The following is a 16,284-nucleotide window of genomic DNA, read 5'->3' as shown; positions in this document are numbered from 1 at the left end:
AAAAATAGAACAGATAGAACTTGGCTAACGAGGGAGCAGATGTAAGCAAGGATTCACTCCTTTATGTATCCCATCCAGGAAATTACTGAGTGCTTACAATGGGTTAGTCACTGGACTAGGTGCTCAGCTAAACAACCAAGGCTCCTGCCCTTCCTAGAGGTCATATTCTAGAGGAGGGAAACAAACAATCCATGGGCACACAAACAGGTAAAATATTAACCTGCTTGAAAAATCCATTGTAGGGCTCACACTGTTTCCCTCTTCCCAGGGACCACTGTCCTGTCCTGCACCACATCCTGTCCAATCAACCAGCTGTCCAGTCTCCTGAAAATCACTTCGTATATTTTGCCCAGTTCTTCAGTCTGTAAGAGAGAAGGGTGAGTCCACTCTTTGTTACTCCATCATGGCCAGAAGTGGAGTTTCTTGCATGCATTTGATATAAGGGAAAAAGAAAGGGAGGAGTCAAAACTCACCATCAGGTTCTGACTTTAACAGCACAGTAGATGGTTATGAGTAAAACCAGAAGGCTTTGGATCTATTTTTGTTTTTTTTCCTCTCTCCTGGTCTCCCTTTCTCCCTTACTCCTTCCTTTCACTCCCTCCCTTCCATCTTTGTCTCCTTCCTTATTGTGTATGTCTGTTTTAAAATATGTTTTGTGTGGGCGCTCCTGGGTGGCTCAGGGCATGGAGCCTACCTTAAAAAAAAAAGTCAAAATATGTTTTGTTTTGAAGATGCTTGAGAGCAGAGTGATGGCAGAAAGCATGGAAATCAGTAGGCTGTTTTGTGGCATGTTGAGTCTACAATGCCTGTAAGACACTTGATACCAAAGTTCAAAAGGCAGGAATAGGCCAGAGACACCCTGGAGAGCCTGGGCATGTAGAGGTACAGTTCACGGGCAGGGCGTGGGGATGGGGACTCTGTGGGAGGAGGAGATTTGTGGAGAGCCATCTGCACTCAGATTTTGAGATGTCATTTGAAATGTCTATGAGACATTTAAATAACATTGCCAAGCAGGTAGTTCAGTATTGGCCTCTGGAGCTCAGAAACGAGAGCTGGGTTGCAGACATAACTTTGAGGCACTTCAGTATATAGGTGACATTGAAATCATGAGAAAAGACGAGATTACCTCAGAAGAGAGAGAGGAGAAAGGGAGAAGAGGAAAGGAGAGAAAGAATAGAGCAGAGGAGAAAATACAAGACTAGAGGGTCCAAACACCAGCCCTGGGGGATACCGGCATCTAGAAGCAGCACAGAGGAAGAGAAAGCACCAGAGCAATAGTAAGGACTGGCCATTGAGGAAGAAGGAAACCAGACAGTGGAGTTTCAAAGGAAAAGAGTATTTCAAGAGGGAATATAAGTTGGTTCAAATGCTCAGAGGGCAAAAGAGGCAAGAATTTTGACATTTCCATTGGATTAATTTGGAAGTCATTTGTGAGCTCCTCAAGAGCAGATTTGGTGAGATGGTGGAGGGGAAGGTGAACCAGAGTCAACTAAAGAATGAATGGGAGGTAAAGAGCAGGTTGTATAGGCAAACAGCTCTTTCATGGAGGATGGAAAAGTAGAGTAATCCTAAAGGGACTGATGGATTAGTAGAGGTTCATTGTTCATCTTTAGGGTTTAAGACAGAGAGCGTATTTGGATGATAAGGCCAAGCAGTTAAGAATACAGAGAAAGGCTTAACCAAAGAGCAAGGCTCCTGAAACATCCAGGATCCAGAACGCACTTTCTAATCGTCCTTACTACACTCTCTCAGCCTTTGCAGATCACCCCCAACCAATCGAAACCTCTCTAAAAGCAGGGATCCATCCCTCAGTTCTTTTCTGAGCCCACGTATGGCATAGCATACAAGTGCTTAAAATATTTCTTTAGTAAATTAGTGTACATACAATCCAGATGGATGAATGAAGTTTATCTGGTAAAATCTGCCCTGAAAAGTGAAACCAAAATATCTAGGTATTTAATTACCTCAAGATCAGAAAACACTTTCTGTAGATTCTGGTTAATTTTCCCAGAGTAGAAAATAAGCACAATAAAAAGAAAATTCTTATTATTAATATTTTAGAGACAAGGAATGTGGGTTTTTTCCCCCAAATTAATCACAACTGATGAATAGCTACTTCCTGTGTAGATCCAAAGGCTTCTTTCAGCATTCTAGGGCAAAGAGTAATTGCTGTATTTTACATCTGAAATCCATTCTCATTTATCAAAAAATGCTTTAGTTTGGAAAGTGCTATATAATTATTTCCATTATTTCTATAACATCTCTATATGTTGACTTAGCATTATTATGCCATCAATTCTGAATCATTAGGCTAATGATAGAATCAAATTCTGGATAATCCAAAACAGTAAATAATAAATAGAATAGGAACCACAAGTTTGTCATCCCAATTTGGGTTCATTTGGGCAATAGCCCATGTCAACCCACAGATGACAGAGTTTCAGCTCAGAAGCACTTGTGTGGAAATAGGACTGCTTAGGATTTTTTCCTTTCTGAGATTGATTCACAAAGTGGATCAAGAACCAGCTAAAAGAATAGAGCTTTCTGGAGAAAGAAGATTATACAATTCAAAAACATGGCAAAGGCAAAATTAGAGTCACAGGATTTAGAACTAAGAAGTAGAACTGAGAAATCATCCAGTCCATCTCCCTCATTTTACAAATGAAGATAAAATCCAGAGTGATTGCATGAATTGCTCAAAGTCACACAACAAATTAATGAAGCATCCTCTGGGCAAATGATGTCTTGTGTTACTCCCAGTCCAGTGCTCTATACCATCATCCATCCCAAAAGAGTTCTTGTTTCCTCTTGTCTTCTTTAAAAAAATAAATCTTTAAATTCTAAAGGACAGCTAAAAATGTAAAGAATAAATTGAAATCCAAGATAGATAAGGCATTAGGGAAAATTCAGATTTTTAAATAAAGCTTATGTTACTCTAGACACTTTCTCAGCTGTTAACTCATGGAATTCTTTCAAGTCCCTGCCAGGTTTTATCCTCACTTACAAATGAGGAAACAGAAGCTACATATTTACCGTAGGTTCACACAACTAGCAAGTAATGAAACTAGACAAGAATTTCAGTCTACAACGCTAGGTACACTTCACTTTCCACTACATCATGTTTCAAGTGAAGTCACCCCTTCCAGCCCAGACAAATCATAACCTGATGCCCAGAAAGATTCAAAGATGTTATTAGGCAACTATTGTTGGGAATCTTCGTGGGGCAGGGGACAAGGGGAGACATGAACAAAGAAGGGCCAGAAGACCAGAAAATAGTTTTTGATTGTGAAATTTGAGAAACCTAGATTCTGGGAATTACAATTCAGTAAAGGAAATTCTTGATGTCAACCTGTCGACCTTTGGCAAAAATCTAGAATAAAATTTCCAAATAGATGGTTTGTGAACCATTTAGAAAAGAATGCTGTGATCACATGGAGCCAACATGGATTCACTAAATCATGATGCCAAACCATGAAATATATCCACTAGGAAATAAGGTTAAGTCTGTTGGGATGTCCTTGTGGTCAAAGTGAAAATACGCAATTAAGATAATAGGGCAGTTGGATATGTTCACAGTTGGTTGAAGCTGCCAGTGGCCTGTCATATGACCCTGCCTGATACAATTAAACACTTTAGCGATGTCTTTTTTCAACTTTGAAAATCATCAGATTTGTGTATAATTCAAAATTCTATGGGAGATGACATATGATAAACACCAATAATCGTTTTGACAGGCTGAAATGGTCAACCCCTCCATTTTAGACTTAACAGGGAAAAGTATAGCTATACACTTAAGTAAAAATAAATAGACGGATATATGACCAAAGATAGATAGATAGATAGATAGATAGATAGATAGATAGATGACAGACAGAATCACCTAAATTCCCAATAGAGAAAATCTAAATTGACCAAAATTTGAGAGAGAGAAAAGACTGAAGTTTACTAAAAGGCACAAGTTCAACAATAGCACACAGATGCCCTGCAACACAGTGAATAAGAGCTTGAACTTGAGCAAAGCTGGACTCACAGTCCAAGCATACCACTTAATAGCTGTGTGACCTTTGCTTAGCTTTTAAATAAAGCCTTGGATACTATTCTATAAAATGAGTATTACACACTGTCACATTGCTAGTAATAGAACTTGGTCATAATTCAAGTCTTCTTATTCCTCTGGTATTTTTTTCCATGTAGCACTACCTTCAAATGGTTTAAAAATATATTTTAGAAAAAAAGGATTGGAATCATTCCATGGGACCTTAGAGGACCAACCAACATCAGATTAATAGAGGAACATTATCAAGGGCCAATTTCAGCTCTCTTCTTGGAAGAACATTGTACCTGGTGGGCCAACATGGAACAGACTTCCCCATGAAGCAGAGTAATTATGGTGCCCCAAGCAAACAGGCAGTAGGTGTGTGACCAACTGTCAGGAATTCTGCTGCAGATCCAATGAGGATGAGAAATGGCATCAGTGATCTCTGAGGTCTCTTCAGCTCTCAGATTCTGAAAATTTATTGTCATTGACTTTACTTTATGGAAAGCCAAATTTACCTGTGTTTGAAGTGACAGGGAACCAGATCCTGAGGGTAAAAGTAATAGAAAGCATTCTGAAGTCCCCCACAGTTCCAAACGGCTCACAGAACAACCGAGACTTGCTCCCCTATATTCTGACGTTTACCTTTTTGAATTTGGCTAGTTTGTGAAATATCATTGGCACACGCCCCATTCTGAGTTTATCTGCTGCCCTGTGCTGTCCCCTGCTGCAAATGCCGGTTCCCTATGCAGTCTCCTATCCCATTAAAGCCCAAAATAAGCAGCTTCATTCTCCCTAAGTCATTAGCTTATTCATTTATTCATTCAACAAATATTAATGACACACTACTTATAAAAATAGTTCCCCTTTAATGAACATGTGCCAAATGCCTGAATCTTTACACACTTTAGCTCAACTAATTATCTAAGTAACTCTGAGAGATTTACACCACCTGAATATTTTTTAAAAAATCACAATTTACAGAATCAAATTAATCCACTCACTAATATTGCACAACTAAGAATTGGTGAGACTATGGTGTTCTCATTCTACAGCTTAGTATAAGGCACTATGTTGTTAAGAGAGGAGTAGGAGAAAATCTCTTCTATCCAACCACTTATACATGAATAGTGGATATTACATGCACACAGGTAACTATATTAGAAGTGTGTACATGGTAATTACATAACATACTCTGGTCAGAAACATGATTAGAATAGCCCTCCAGGAGGCACCTTGATAATATACATCAAAGATCTTTATAAGTTGTAATGGTTTATTTTATGTGTCAACTTGACTGAGCTAAGGGATGCCCAGAGAGCTGGCAAAGCATTATTTTGGGTGTGTCTGTGAAGGCGTTTCTGGAAGAGATTAGCATTTGACTAAGATACCAGCCCTCATCAATGTGGGCGGACATCACTCAACCACTGAGGCCCCAGATAGGGAGAGGATGAGTGAATTATCTCTCTCACTTCTTGAGCTAGGATGTGGGACATCCATCTTCTGCCCTTTTACACTGGAGTTCCTGATCTTGGGGCAATGAGGTTCTGGGATTTACACTAGCACCTCCAACACCACCCTCCCTACTCTCAATCCCTTGGCCTCAGTCTGTGACTCACACTCTCAGCTACCCTGGTCTCAGGCCTTCACATACAGACACAAGCCACTTTTCTGATTCTCCAGCTTGCAGACAGCAGATGCAGACACATCTCAACCTCTATAATCGTGAAAGCTAATTCCCGTAATAAATCTCCTCGCATATGTCTGTACTGGCTTTGTTGTTCTGGGGAACAATGACTAATACAGAAGAAAGTATTATTTGACATTAAATTATCGCTTCTGGTAATTTAACTTACCAACTATGATGTAGTAGGTTGTAGCAGACTAGTACTCCCACAGAAAACAACCAGAAACACTGAATATAATACAAAAGTACAAGTGTTTTAGGTTGTACAAGAGGTGCTTGGGCAGCCAGGACATGAGAAACAAAGATTCTAGAAAGAAGAGGTCCTTGAGGTAATCCCATAATTGTGCATGCAACTTTTGTTTCCCCATGACATCTGTTCATTCCAGGTGCAGCAGTGGAAGAGGCTGAAAAACTAGATAAAGGACAGCTGCTGAGAAGCAATCAATCCCACAAGATCAAGGAGACAAATGAATACGAGGGGTAGTATGGAAAAGGTGCGAACTTCCAGTTATAAAATAAATAAGTTCCAGGGATGTGACGTGCAGCACAGTAACTCTGCTGAACAATGCTGTATTGCATATTTGAAAGTTCTCATCGCAAGAAAAAAACTCATAATATGCACAGCAATGGATGGAACCTGGATCATTTTACAAGAAATATATACCAATATCGAATCATATTGTACCCCTGAAACTAATATAATGTTATGTCAGTAATATCTCTTAAAACAAAATAAGTCATTAGGGCTGCTTAAAAGAATACCATGGATTGGGTGGCTCATAAACAACTAACGTTGATTTCTTACAGTTCTGAGGGCTGGAAAGTCCAAGTCAAGGCACCAGCAGATTCGGTGTCTGGTGGGGACTTGCTCCTCACTGACAGCTGTCTTCTCACTGTAACCTCACAGGAGGGGCCTCTCTGGGACCTCTGTTGTCAGGACACTAATCTCATCCATAAGGGTTCTTCCTTCATGACCTAATCACCTCCCAAAGACACCACCTCCAAACACCAGCACATTAGCTTCCTCATATGACTCTGGCATGGGAGAAGGGGGGAGACATACAAAAATTAACAAAAATTTAAAAATAAAATAAAACTGAGGGAATATGATTCTCAGGCAGCTAGGACAGGTAACGACAGGCTCCCTGAGAGAGTGGAGGTGGGACAGAAAAATGAGTCCAACATTTGACAATTACATTTGAGGCACTTTCCAGATTCTTAAGCTACACAGGGAAAGAGGCAGTAGTCTCACTGTATTGAAGGTTAAAGGGGAAAAAAAACTGCAGTTTAAGGCCGGCCAGGAAGGAACTGCCCTAGTACATATTCCAGGTCTCAGCCGGGACATCTGGAAGTGCACAGCACAGGGATGAGGAACAAGCCAAATGCAGATGGTCCTCCCAGAGACCACAGCTCAGTCTTAAAACAGCCCAACTTTAACTGCCAATTAGAAGATAGTGTGAATCCCTTCTGGCAGAAGATCATTTCATCCAGAGTTTCTTTCATTTCTTTTATACAAAATGTCTGGCCTTTAATCAATAATGACCAGCCAGGAGAAGAAACAAGACCAAAAAATAAATAGGCTGTAAAAACAGACATACAAGTAACCCAGACACAGGAGTTACTAGGGACAGACTAAAATAATTGCATTACTAGCATTTGTACATTCAAGAAAATAGATGGCAAGGTGGAAATTATCACCAAAATGGAAGAAATAAGACACAAAACAGGGCAGAAGTGGATACGAAGAAATAACATCCTACATATTTCAAAAACTCACAAAAGCTATCAGGGAAAAGTCTATGCTTCTCTAGAACCTAAGTAGGATAAACACAAAGAAAACCACATCTTTGTAGAGCATCATAAAACTGCTAAAAACAAAGACAAAGACAAGAATCTTAAAAAAAACAGCCAGGGAAAATAGATACATTATTTTCAGAGGAAAAACAATGAGACCAAAACCAAACAAAAAACAAAGGAATGCCATCTTTAAAGTGCTGAAAGAAGATAAATGTCCACCTAAAATTCTGTATCCACTGACTGAAAATATCCTTCAAAAATGAAAAGAAATTAGAGACAAATTTTCAGGCAAAGAAAAAAAAATCAGGTAACTCATTATCTTATCAGCAGACTTCCATTAAACGTGATGGATGTTAACAAGACTGACTTACCGTGGTGATCATTTCATAATTTATGCAAATATCAGGTCACTATGTTGTACACCTGAGACTAATATAATGTTATACGTCAATTACATCTCAGTAAAAGAAAAAATTAAAAAAAAGAAAATATTAATAAAAATTCTCATATAAGGAAGACAAAACCAGATAGAAACAGAAATGCAAGAAGAAAAAAAGTAAATATGTCACATATTAATCTCGATTTTACCAGAGAGCAGTAAAAATGTCTTATATGGTCCTAAATGTATGTAGAATCAAAATGCAGACCAACAATAAAAAGAGGCAAGAAGAGATTAAATTATTACTTAAGAACTATTGTCCAAATCAGCAAGGGTGAGAGTATAAATTATATGAGATGCAAATAAATCAAGGAATGAGGGGTGCCTGGGTTGTGCAGTCAGCTAAGCACTGGACTCTTGATTTCAGCTCAGGTCGAGGATCTCAAGGGTCATGGGATTGAGCCCCAGTCGGGCTCTGCACTCAGTGCAGAGTTGGGTTTCTGCTTGGGTTTCTCTTTCTCCCCCTGCTCTACCCTCTCCTCATATATTCTCTCTCTCTCTCACTCTGTCTCTCTCAAATAAGGAACTTTAAAAATTAATAAAGAAATCAAGGGATGATATTATAATCCCAAAATAAATAACTAAAAGAATATATAACAAACCAATAAAAGGAAATGTGTAATAATAAAAAATAGAGGATTAAAAGAAAATAAGGCAAAAAATAAGAAAAGAGGCATAAAACAAGTGAACATGAAGAGAGTAAATATTAAGATGGATATAAATCAATTATGTCAGTAATTATATTAAATATTAGCAGAATAAAAGCCCCTACTGAAAAATTAATAATCAGTATGTATAACTACCACCAAAACAAAACCAAAACAACCACACAGCTTACAAGATACACCTTCAGATATGAAGGCATGACTCAAAGTCCTCAATCACAGACAGATTGAAAGGAAAACATGGAGAAAGATAAACCATGAAAATGTTAACAAAAAAGGTACTATAACTACACTAATATGAAGCAAAGAAAACTTTCAGGCAAGAAACAATACTAAAGATGAAAGATATTCATAACGATAAAAATGTAAATCCATCTATTTCTAAATAACATAGCTTTAAAAATTGAAGAACTGGGAGAAAAATGCACAGGGTTAGTAGGAGACTTTAACAGTCCTCTTAGCAGATTAGAAAAAAAATAGGCAAAAATAAATAAGTTAGTAAGGACACAAGAGATATGAATAACAAAATCAATAAGCTTGATTTATTTGACATATGCAGAATACTCCACCCAACAGTAAGAAATGCTCATTCATTCCAAGTCCACATGGAACATCTACAAAAGCTGCCTTACACTCTCCATGAAACAATTCTTAACAAATTTCAATTTTTTATTTTTTTTATTTTTCATATTTATTTATTTGAGAGAGAGCACAAGCAGGGAGAGGGGCAGACTCACCGCTGAGCAGGGAGCGCAATGTGGAACTTGATCCCAGACCCTGGGATCATGACCTGAGCTAAAGGCAGATGCTTAACCAACTGAGCCACCCAGATGCCCCAAACTTCCAATTTTTAAAATCATTCAGACTATATTTGCTAATCACAGTGAAATGCCCAAATGTTTGAAATTAAGCAATTCATCTTTAAAAATAAACTAAAATCTTAAAAAACTCATTCTGAGTCAAAGAATAAATGGCAATAAAAATTGGAAAACATTTTGAACTATATACTGTAATGAAAATATGACATCAACCTATGGAATATGGTTAAAATTCTGGCTAAGGAAAATATGTAGTATCAAGTGCACTCACTAGCCAAAATCAAGGGCCAAAAATCAATCAAGAAGTTAGTGCAGAAAACAGCAAATTAATCCAAATATGTAAGAAATTTTTTAAAATAACACGAAGTAACAAAATAGAAAACAAATGCACATAAGAGAAAATCAATAAAGTTGGTGCTTTGGAAAGATAGTAGTAATAAACACTTAGCAAGACTAATCAAGAAAAAAGAGTGCAAAAATTGTCCAAATCCAAATAGAAGGTAAAAGGAAACATCACTACAGATTCTCTGATTTAAAAGATCTGATCAGAGGCTCCAGGTGGCTGGGTGGAGCCCGAGGTGACAAGTCTCCTAAGATGTGAGAGAAGTCATTGTCCCTGTTGCACAGAGGCAGGTCTGAAGGAAAGGCTCACCCTCGCCAGGGCCTGGGGAGGGACTACCAGCTGGCCCACTTTCCCCACAGACTCCAGTGGTCATGTGAACAGACCAGCTCAGGAAAATGCTACCTCCTCCAAGCCATTTCTCACCCTTAGTCCTACCCACATCCTCACGCCCCCAGGGAGGGGACACTCACCCTCACACCCCTGGGGAGACACTGCCCTCCAGGCCCCAGTGCCCAGGTCAGTGAGCTGCTCCTGTGTGGGTTCCCGATTTCTGCCAGCGAATGTGGTGGCATATAGGATTGTTACAGGCAGAGGGCCCACCCTGCATACAGGCTTGGAGGTGAGACTGAGCCAGAAATGTTCAGGAAAGCTAAGGGGCCTTCTCGTGTCTGCAGGGAATAGAGTGGAGTCACGTCTAGAATGGGAGGCTGGGGAGTTGTACTTCATACTGAGGGTCCTGGTAGGTTGTGAACAGAAGGGGGACTCAGCATGAATTAAAGTTTTAGGGACGCCTGGGTGGCTTATAGGTTGAGCATCTGCCTTTGGCTCAGGTCATGATCCCAGAGTCCTGGGATCGAGTCCCGCAGCAGGCTCCCTGCAGGGAGCCTGCTTCTCCCTCTGCCTGTGTCTCTGTCCCTCTGTGTGTGTGTGTGTGTGTGTGTGTGTGTCTCATGAATAAATAAAATCCTAAAAAAACAAAAGGTCTTATTCTTGGGCAGCCCTGGTGGCACAGCGGTTTAGCGCCGCCTGCAGCCCAGGGCATGATCCTGGAGACCCTGGATCGAGTCCCATGTCAGGCTCTCTGCATAGTGCCTGCTTCTCTCTCTGCCTCTCTCTCTCTCTCTCTCTCTCTCTGTGTGTGTGTGTGTTTCTATGAATAAATAAATAAAGTCTTTAAAAATTTTTTTTAAAAAAGTTTTAAGAGTTTTCTAAAAGCTGTTCAAAGGCAGAACAACTAGAATGGGGATTATGGAGACATTGAGGCACATGGAGCTTGACTGCCACTGAGAGGTCCCAGAACTGGTAAGTGGCAGCACTGGGGACGGAAGCACTGAGGTTAGTGGGTCAGCTGGAGGCCACCTGGCTGTGGGCTTGGCAGGTGGAGCCCAGCCATGGTCACCTGCCTCTTCTCACAGGTTCTGATGGCTGAGGAAGCACTTGTGGGATCTACACTGGGAAGTAGAAGGTGTAGCAGTCCTTCTCTGGTCCCCCCACTATGTGTGTTCTCTGGGATTATGATGTCCTGAGGCTCCTCACCTGCTATTTCCCCAACCTTTGGGTCTGGAGACCGGAGATGGCCTGAGTCCAGGGTCCTGAGTCCAGGACAAGGGTTGTATGAAGGGCTTCCCATTTCTGGCAACCAGTCATAAGAGGTATGGATGTTTATCCCAGGAACTGATACCAGGCTATGCAAATTCTTTGAGATAAAGCTGAGCTAGGCATGCTCAGGAAAGCACCAGTCTGCTTTCTTTCAACAAAGAGAACAGGGCAAGAATCAGAATTATAATAGCTGCCTGAAAATTTGGGCATGTACTATGAAGGTAATGGAAGGTTTGGATCAGAGGAGGGAGGAGGTCTTCCCCAGGTACAAATCTCTGGCTACAGGGCAGAGATTAGATGGTGGGGGTGAGGAAGGAGGCTAGGAGACCAAGAAGAGGTGACTAGAATAGTCTAAGTGAATGTTGGGTCAGAGTGGTGGCCCTGGAACTGAGATAAGTGCTTGATTCTATTTTTTTTAAGAAAAGACAAGCAGATTTTTGGATGTTGTTCAAAAAGTTAAATAGAAAATTTCTGTTTGATATGATGCAAAAGGCCTGGAACTGAATGATGGTAATGGTTCCATAACATTGGGACTGTGCTTAATGTCACGGAATTATACACCTAAAAACAGGTTAAATGAGTAGTTTGATGTGAGACATAATGATACCAAAATTTTTTTAAGTTATGCAAAGAAATTCAATCAATGTAATTCACCATTTTTACAGAAGAAAAACCCCATAATCATTTCAATAGATGAAGAAAAAGCGTTTGATAAAATTCAACACCCATTGGTAATTTTTAAAAAAGATTTTATTTATTTATTTGACACAAAAAGAGAGAGAGCACAAGCAGGGGGAGTGGCAGGGCAGAGGGAGAAGAAGAAGCAGGCTCCATGCTGAGTAGGGAGCCCGATTCAGGGCTCGACCTGGGATCATGACCTGAGCTGAAGGCAAACATTTAACCAACTAAGCCACCCAGGTGCTCCCATTAAGAATTAAAAAAAAATCTTAGCTTACAAGGAATGGAAGGGAACTTACTTAACTAAATATCTTTAAAAATCTTTAAGTATGTAAAAAAAAGCCCTATATATCTATATATAGATATATTTAATGGAATATCACTAATCAACGTTACTAATCATCAAGGAAATGCAAATCAAAACCACGATATCTATATATTACAATATTTAAACCACATATTATATATCTATACATAGATATATACACAAAACCACAATATCTGTCTACCTGTAGGTATATGTAATGGAATATTACTCAGCCATAAAAAGAATGAAAACTTGCCATATGCATACCTCACATCTTCTTTATCCATTCATCTATGTATGGACACTTGGGTAGCTTCCATAATTTGGTTATTGTAAATAATTCTGCAATAAACATAGGGGTGCAAATATCTTTTCGAATTAGTGTTTTCATTTTGAGGCAGCAAATACCCAGTAGTGGAATTAACTGGATCATATGGTAATTCTACTTTTAACTTTTTAAGGATCCTCCATTACTGTTTTCCACAGTTGCTGTTCCAGTTTGCATTTCCAACAGTGCATAAGGGTTCCTTTTTCTTCACATCCTCACAACACCTGTTGTTTCCTGTGTTTTTGATTTTAGCATTCTGACAGGTGTGAGGTGATATCTCATTGTGGTTTTGATTTGCATTTCCCTGATGATTAGTAATGTTGAGCATCTTTTCACGTGTCTGTTGCCTATCTGCATGTCTTCTTTGGAGGGATGTCTGTTTATGTCTTCTGCCCATTTTTAATTGGATTTTTTATGGATTTTTGGTGTTGAAATGTATAAGTTCTTTTTTTTTTAAGATTTTGTTTATTCATGAGAGACACAAAGAGAGAGAGAGAGAGGAGAGAGAGAGAGAGGCAGAGACACAGGCAGAGGGAGAAGCAGGCTCCATGCAGGGATCCCGACGCAGGACTCGATCCTGGGTCTTCAGGATCACACCCTGGGCCAAAGGGAGGTGCCAAACCACTGAGCCACCCAGGGATCCCCTGTATAAGTTCTTTATACATTTTGGATTTTAACCCCTTATCAGATATATCATTTGCAAATATCTTCTCCTATTTGGTGGGTTTTTTGTTTTGTTGATAGTTTCCTTCACTGTGCAAAAGCTTTTATTTTGGTGTAGTCCTAACAGTTTAATTTTGTTTTTGTTCCCCTTGCAAAGGACACATATCTAGAAAAATATTTCTATTGCTGATGTCAAAAAGATTACTGCCTATGTTTTCTTCTAGGAGTTTTATGGTTTCAGATCTCACATTTATGTTTTTAATCCATTTTGAGTTTATTTTTGTGTATTGTGTAAGAAAGTCTGGTTTCATTCTTTTGCAGGTACCTGTCCCCTTTTCCCAGCACCATTTATTGATGAAGAGGCTTTTTCCCCACTGCATATTCTTGACTCTCAGGCAAGTTTTTAACCTTTCTGTGCCTCAGTTTCCTCATTTATATGATGAAGATAACAATAAACAAAAGACTATTGTGAGGATCAAATATAGTGATGCATGTAAAGTGCTTAGAACAGCACCTGACACATAGCAAGTCCATAACAAGAGTTGTTATTACTATCTTTTCCATGAATACTGAGAAGACCTCCTTTGAGGGGCAGGTACTTGTCTTTGTCTTGTGTAGATACATATGTTCAGCATATTTCTCTTTTGACTTGGAGATATTATATTGGTGCCACTGCTTCACAATCCACAAGCTTTTGCTGAACACCCATCTACTGTGTGCAGGACTCAGATTGGGGCAGGAGTTAGTGAGGAAGATGCCTATGCAGGAAGCAGCTGCTTCACAGCACATCTCTTCCCAGTCACAGAAAGCTTCCCATGTACAGGGGCAGGAAGACATAGGCCTGAGAAACTAACTACTAGAGAATGTGACAGTACATAAATGAGGAAGGGCTCGACTTCACAAAGTGGATTATTAGAAAACAGGACAGCATGTTATTGGTGCTAACTACACATACAGATGTGAATGCAATGAGGAGTTGGACGAGGATGAAATCAAAGTCGCAGATGAGGCAGGGACACTGAGTCATGAGAAAAAAACATTAATCGTTGCCCTGGAATACAATCTATGAAGGGTGACAACCCCTAACACTGGCATGATTTGCTCTATTTGCTTAAGAAACACCCAGAACTGGAATTGCTTGGGCAAGGATTACAGGTTTGGACAAGGGAGTTCTGGCAGGGAGAGGAGAGAGAGGAAGTCATCCTGGGGACACCCACCCACGGCCCTCTCCCCACTGACATCAGCCCTCTCCTGGGGCACTTTGTCAAATGATAACTCTGAGAAGCCCTTTGTATGCCACTATGGCACTACCGATCCATTTTCAGCAATGAAAAATGTGTGCATCTTCTCCTTCCCATGTCCAGCTTCTCATTTAACCAGATTTGGTGTTGAAACCAAATACCACCTCTCGCTACTATCAAGAACCCTCCAAAATAAGATGACTAAATCTAAAAGAAACGAAATTCAAAAAAACACATAGACAATTTATGCTGCTAACTCGCACAAAGAAGCACAAAGATTTGAGTCCATGGATTGGCTAACCTTGGGGAGACAGCCCCACATTCATTTTTAATTCTCCCCATCTTGCCTACTTGGCACTCCAACCTCTACCTGATTTGAGTGGTTGAAGTAACAGGTTGTGGATTATCCAAGCCCCATGTCTCCCTCCTTGTCTTCATTTTTCGCTATTTACCACTTATTCTAGAATCTCCATCAGGAGATAATGAGGGGGAAAAAAGACAGATTGAGATGCAATTAATTAAATGCCAGGGGAAAGGTAGAAAATATCTGAGGTCAGGGTGTTAACATTTTTTAATTAATATTATGTGTGTTTATCCATTCTCTCTCTTTCCTAGCCTCTTTTCTCTAAGATTCTTCCCCTGCCTACCTTAAATCATGAAGGTCATTTGGGCTCGGATTTTGCTTGGTCCTGGCTGAGAACACTAGACCATGTAACCACCTGGTTAGACATGCTTTCTGAGGATTTGTTAGTACAAATAATTTCTTTGATTACTGATCTCCAGTTGTAATGAAAGGAAAACACTTTCAAATCATTATCTTCCTAGACTGCAAGTTCTGTATAACTAAAATTTCTTTCAAAAGGAGCAAAATCATCTTCTTCCCTCCGAATATGTTCTTCCTCTTTTATTCTAAAAATAGCTCAATTGGCAGCACCACCCTTTTGTTGCTTAAACTAGATAACTGGCCTTGATTCTTCCCTCCTTCCACCCCACTTTTCACCCCAGCCATCATGAGTCCTGTTATGTTCACCTGCTATTCATCCTCAGCCTCCCTGCCTCCCCTTCTTCTTCAGAGGACCTGCCCACATCCCCCTCACCAGTCCTCACCCAGTGGCTGCTGTAGTCTGATACCCCAACCCTTGCCTCTGGTGTCCCCCTCCAATCTGTCTTCTGCCCAGAATCATCTATCTCGAATGATAATATATATTCAATCAACAGCTCTCATAGCCTTTGGGATGAAGGTCAAAGGCCCTAGTGGAGCATGGAAGGGCTCCAGGATAGCCTCTTTGTCCAGCCCATTGCCCACCATTCCCAGATTTGCACTTTCCACTCGGGCAACCTGACTTCCTTGTAGGTGCCCCCTGTTATTTTTCATCTCCACAGCTTTCTCACACCCAACGCCTTTCTTAACCCATTCTCTGCTTTCTGTATGTAAGTCCTCTCAGGTGCCCCAGGGATTCCCTTCTCTATGTTACCTTATTACTACGAGCTTAGGTGTCTGTCTCCTCCCCCTGTTCAGCCACTGTCCTGCCTCTGTATCACCAACACCTAGCTTGGCACATAGGAGGTACTCAACAGATATTCACTGAATGCTTTGGATGGCTAGGTACATAACTAACACATATATTTAAATAGTTTAGAAGTTAGGCAGATAAAACATAACAGATGAAGGGAAAAAACAAA

The 16,284-nt window shown here is 40.0% G+C and overlaps 1 long non-coding RNA gene across 1 annotated transcript; it reads left to right on the top strand.

Moving 5' to 3' along the window:
• The first annotated feature begins 250 nt into the window (after positions 1 to 250).
• LOC140595074 (uncharacterized) lies at positions 251 to 13,828 on the top strand. The gene is made up of 3 exons (XR_011996465.1): positions 251 to 377; positions 6,110 to 6,217; positions 13,682 to 13,828. It is a non-coding gene; the product is annotated as an uncharacterized lncRNA (long non-coding RNA).
• Positions 13,829 to 16,284: the final 2,456 nt, after the last annotated feature.

This window comes from Vulpes vulpes, chromosome 13 (genome assembly GCF_048418805.1).
Source record: "Vulpes vulpes isolate BD-2025 chromosome 13, VulVul3, whole genome shotgun sequence".
Taxonomy (NCBI): domain Eukaryota; kingdom Metazoa; phylum Chordata; class Mammalia; order Carnivora; family Canidae; genus Vulpes; species Vulpes vulpes.
Note: the sequence above shows the minus strand (reverse complement) of the source record. Positions and strands in the feature narration are given on the sequence as shown.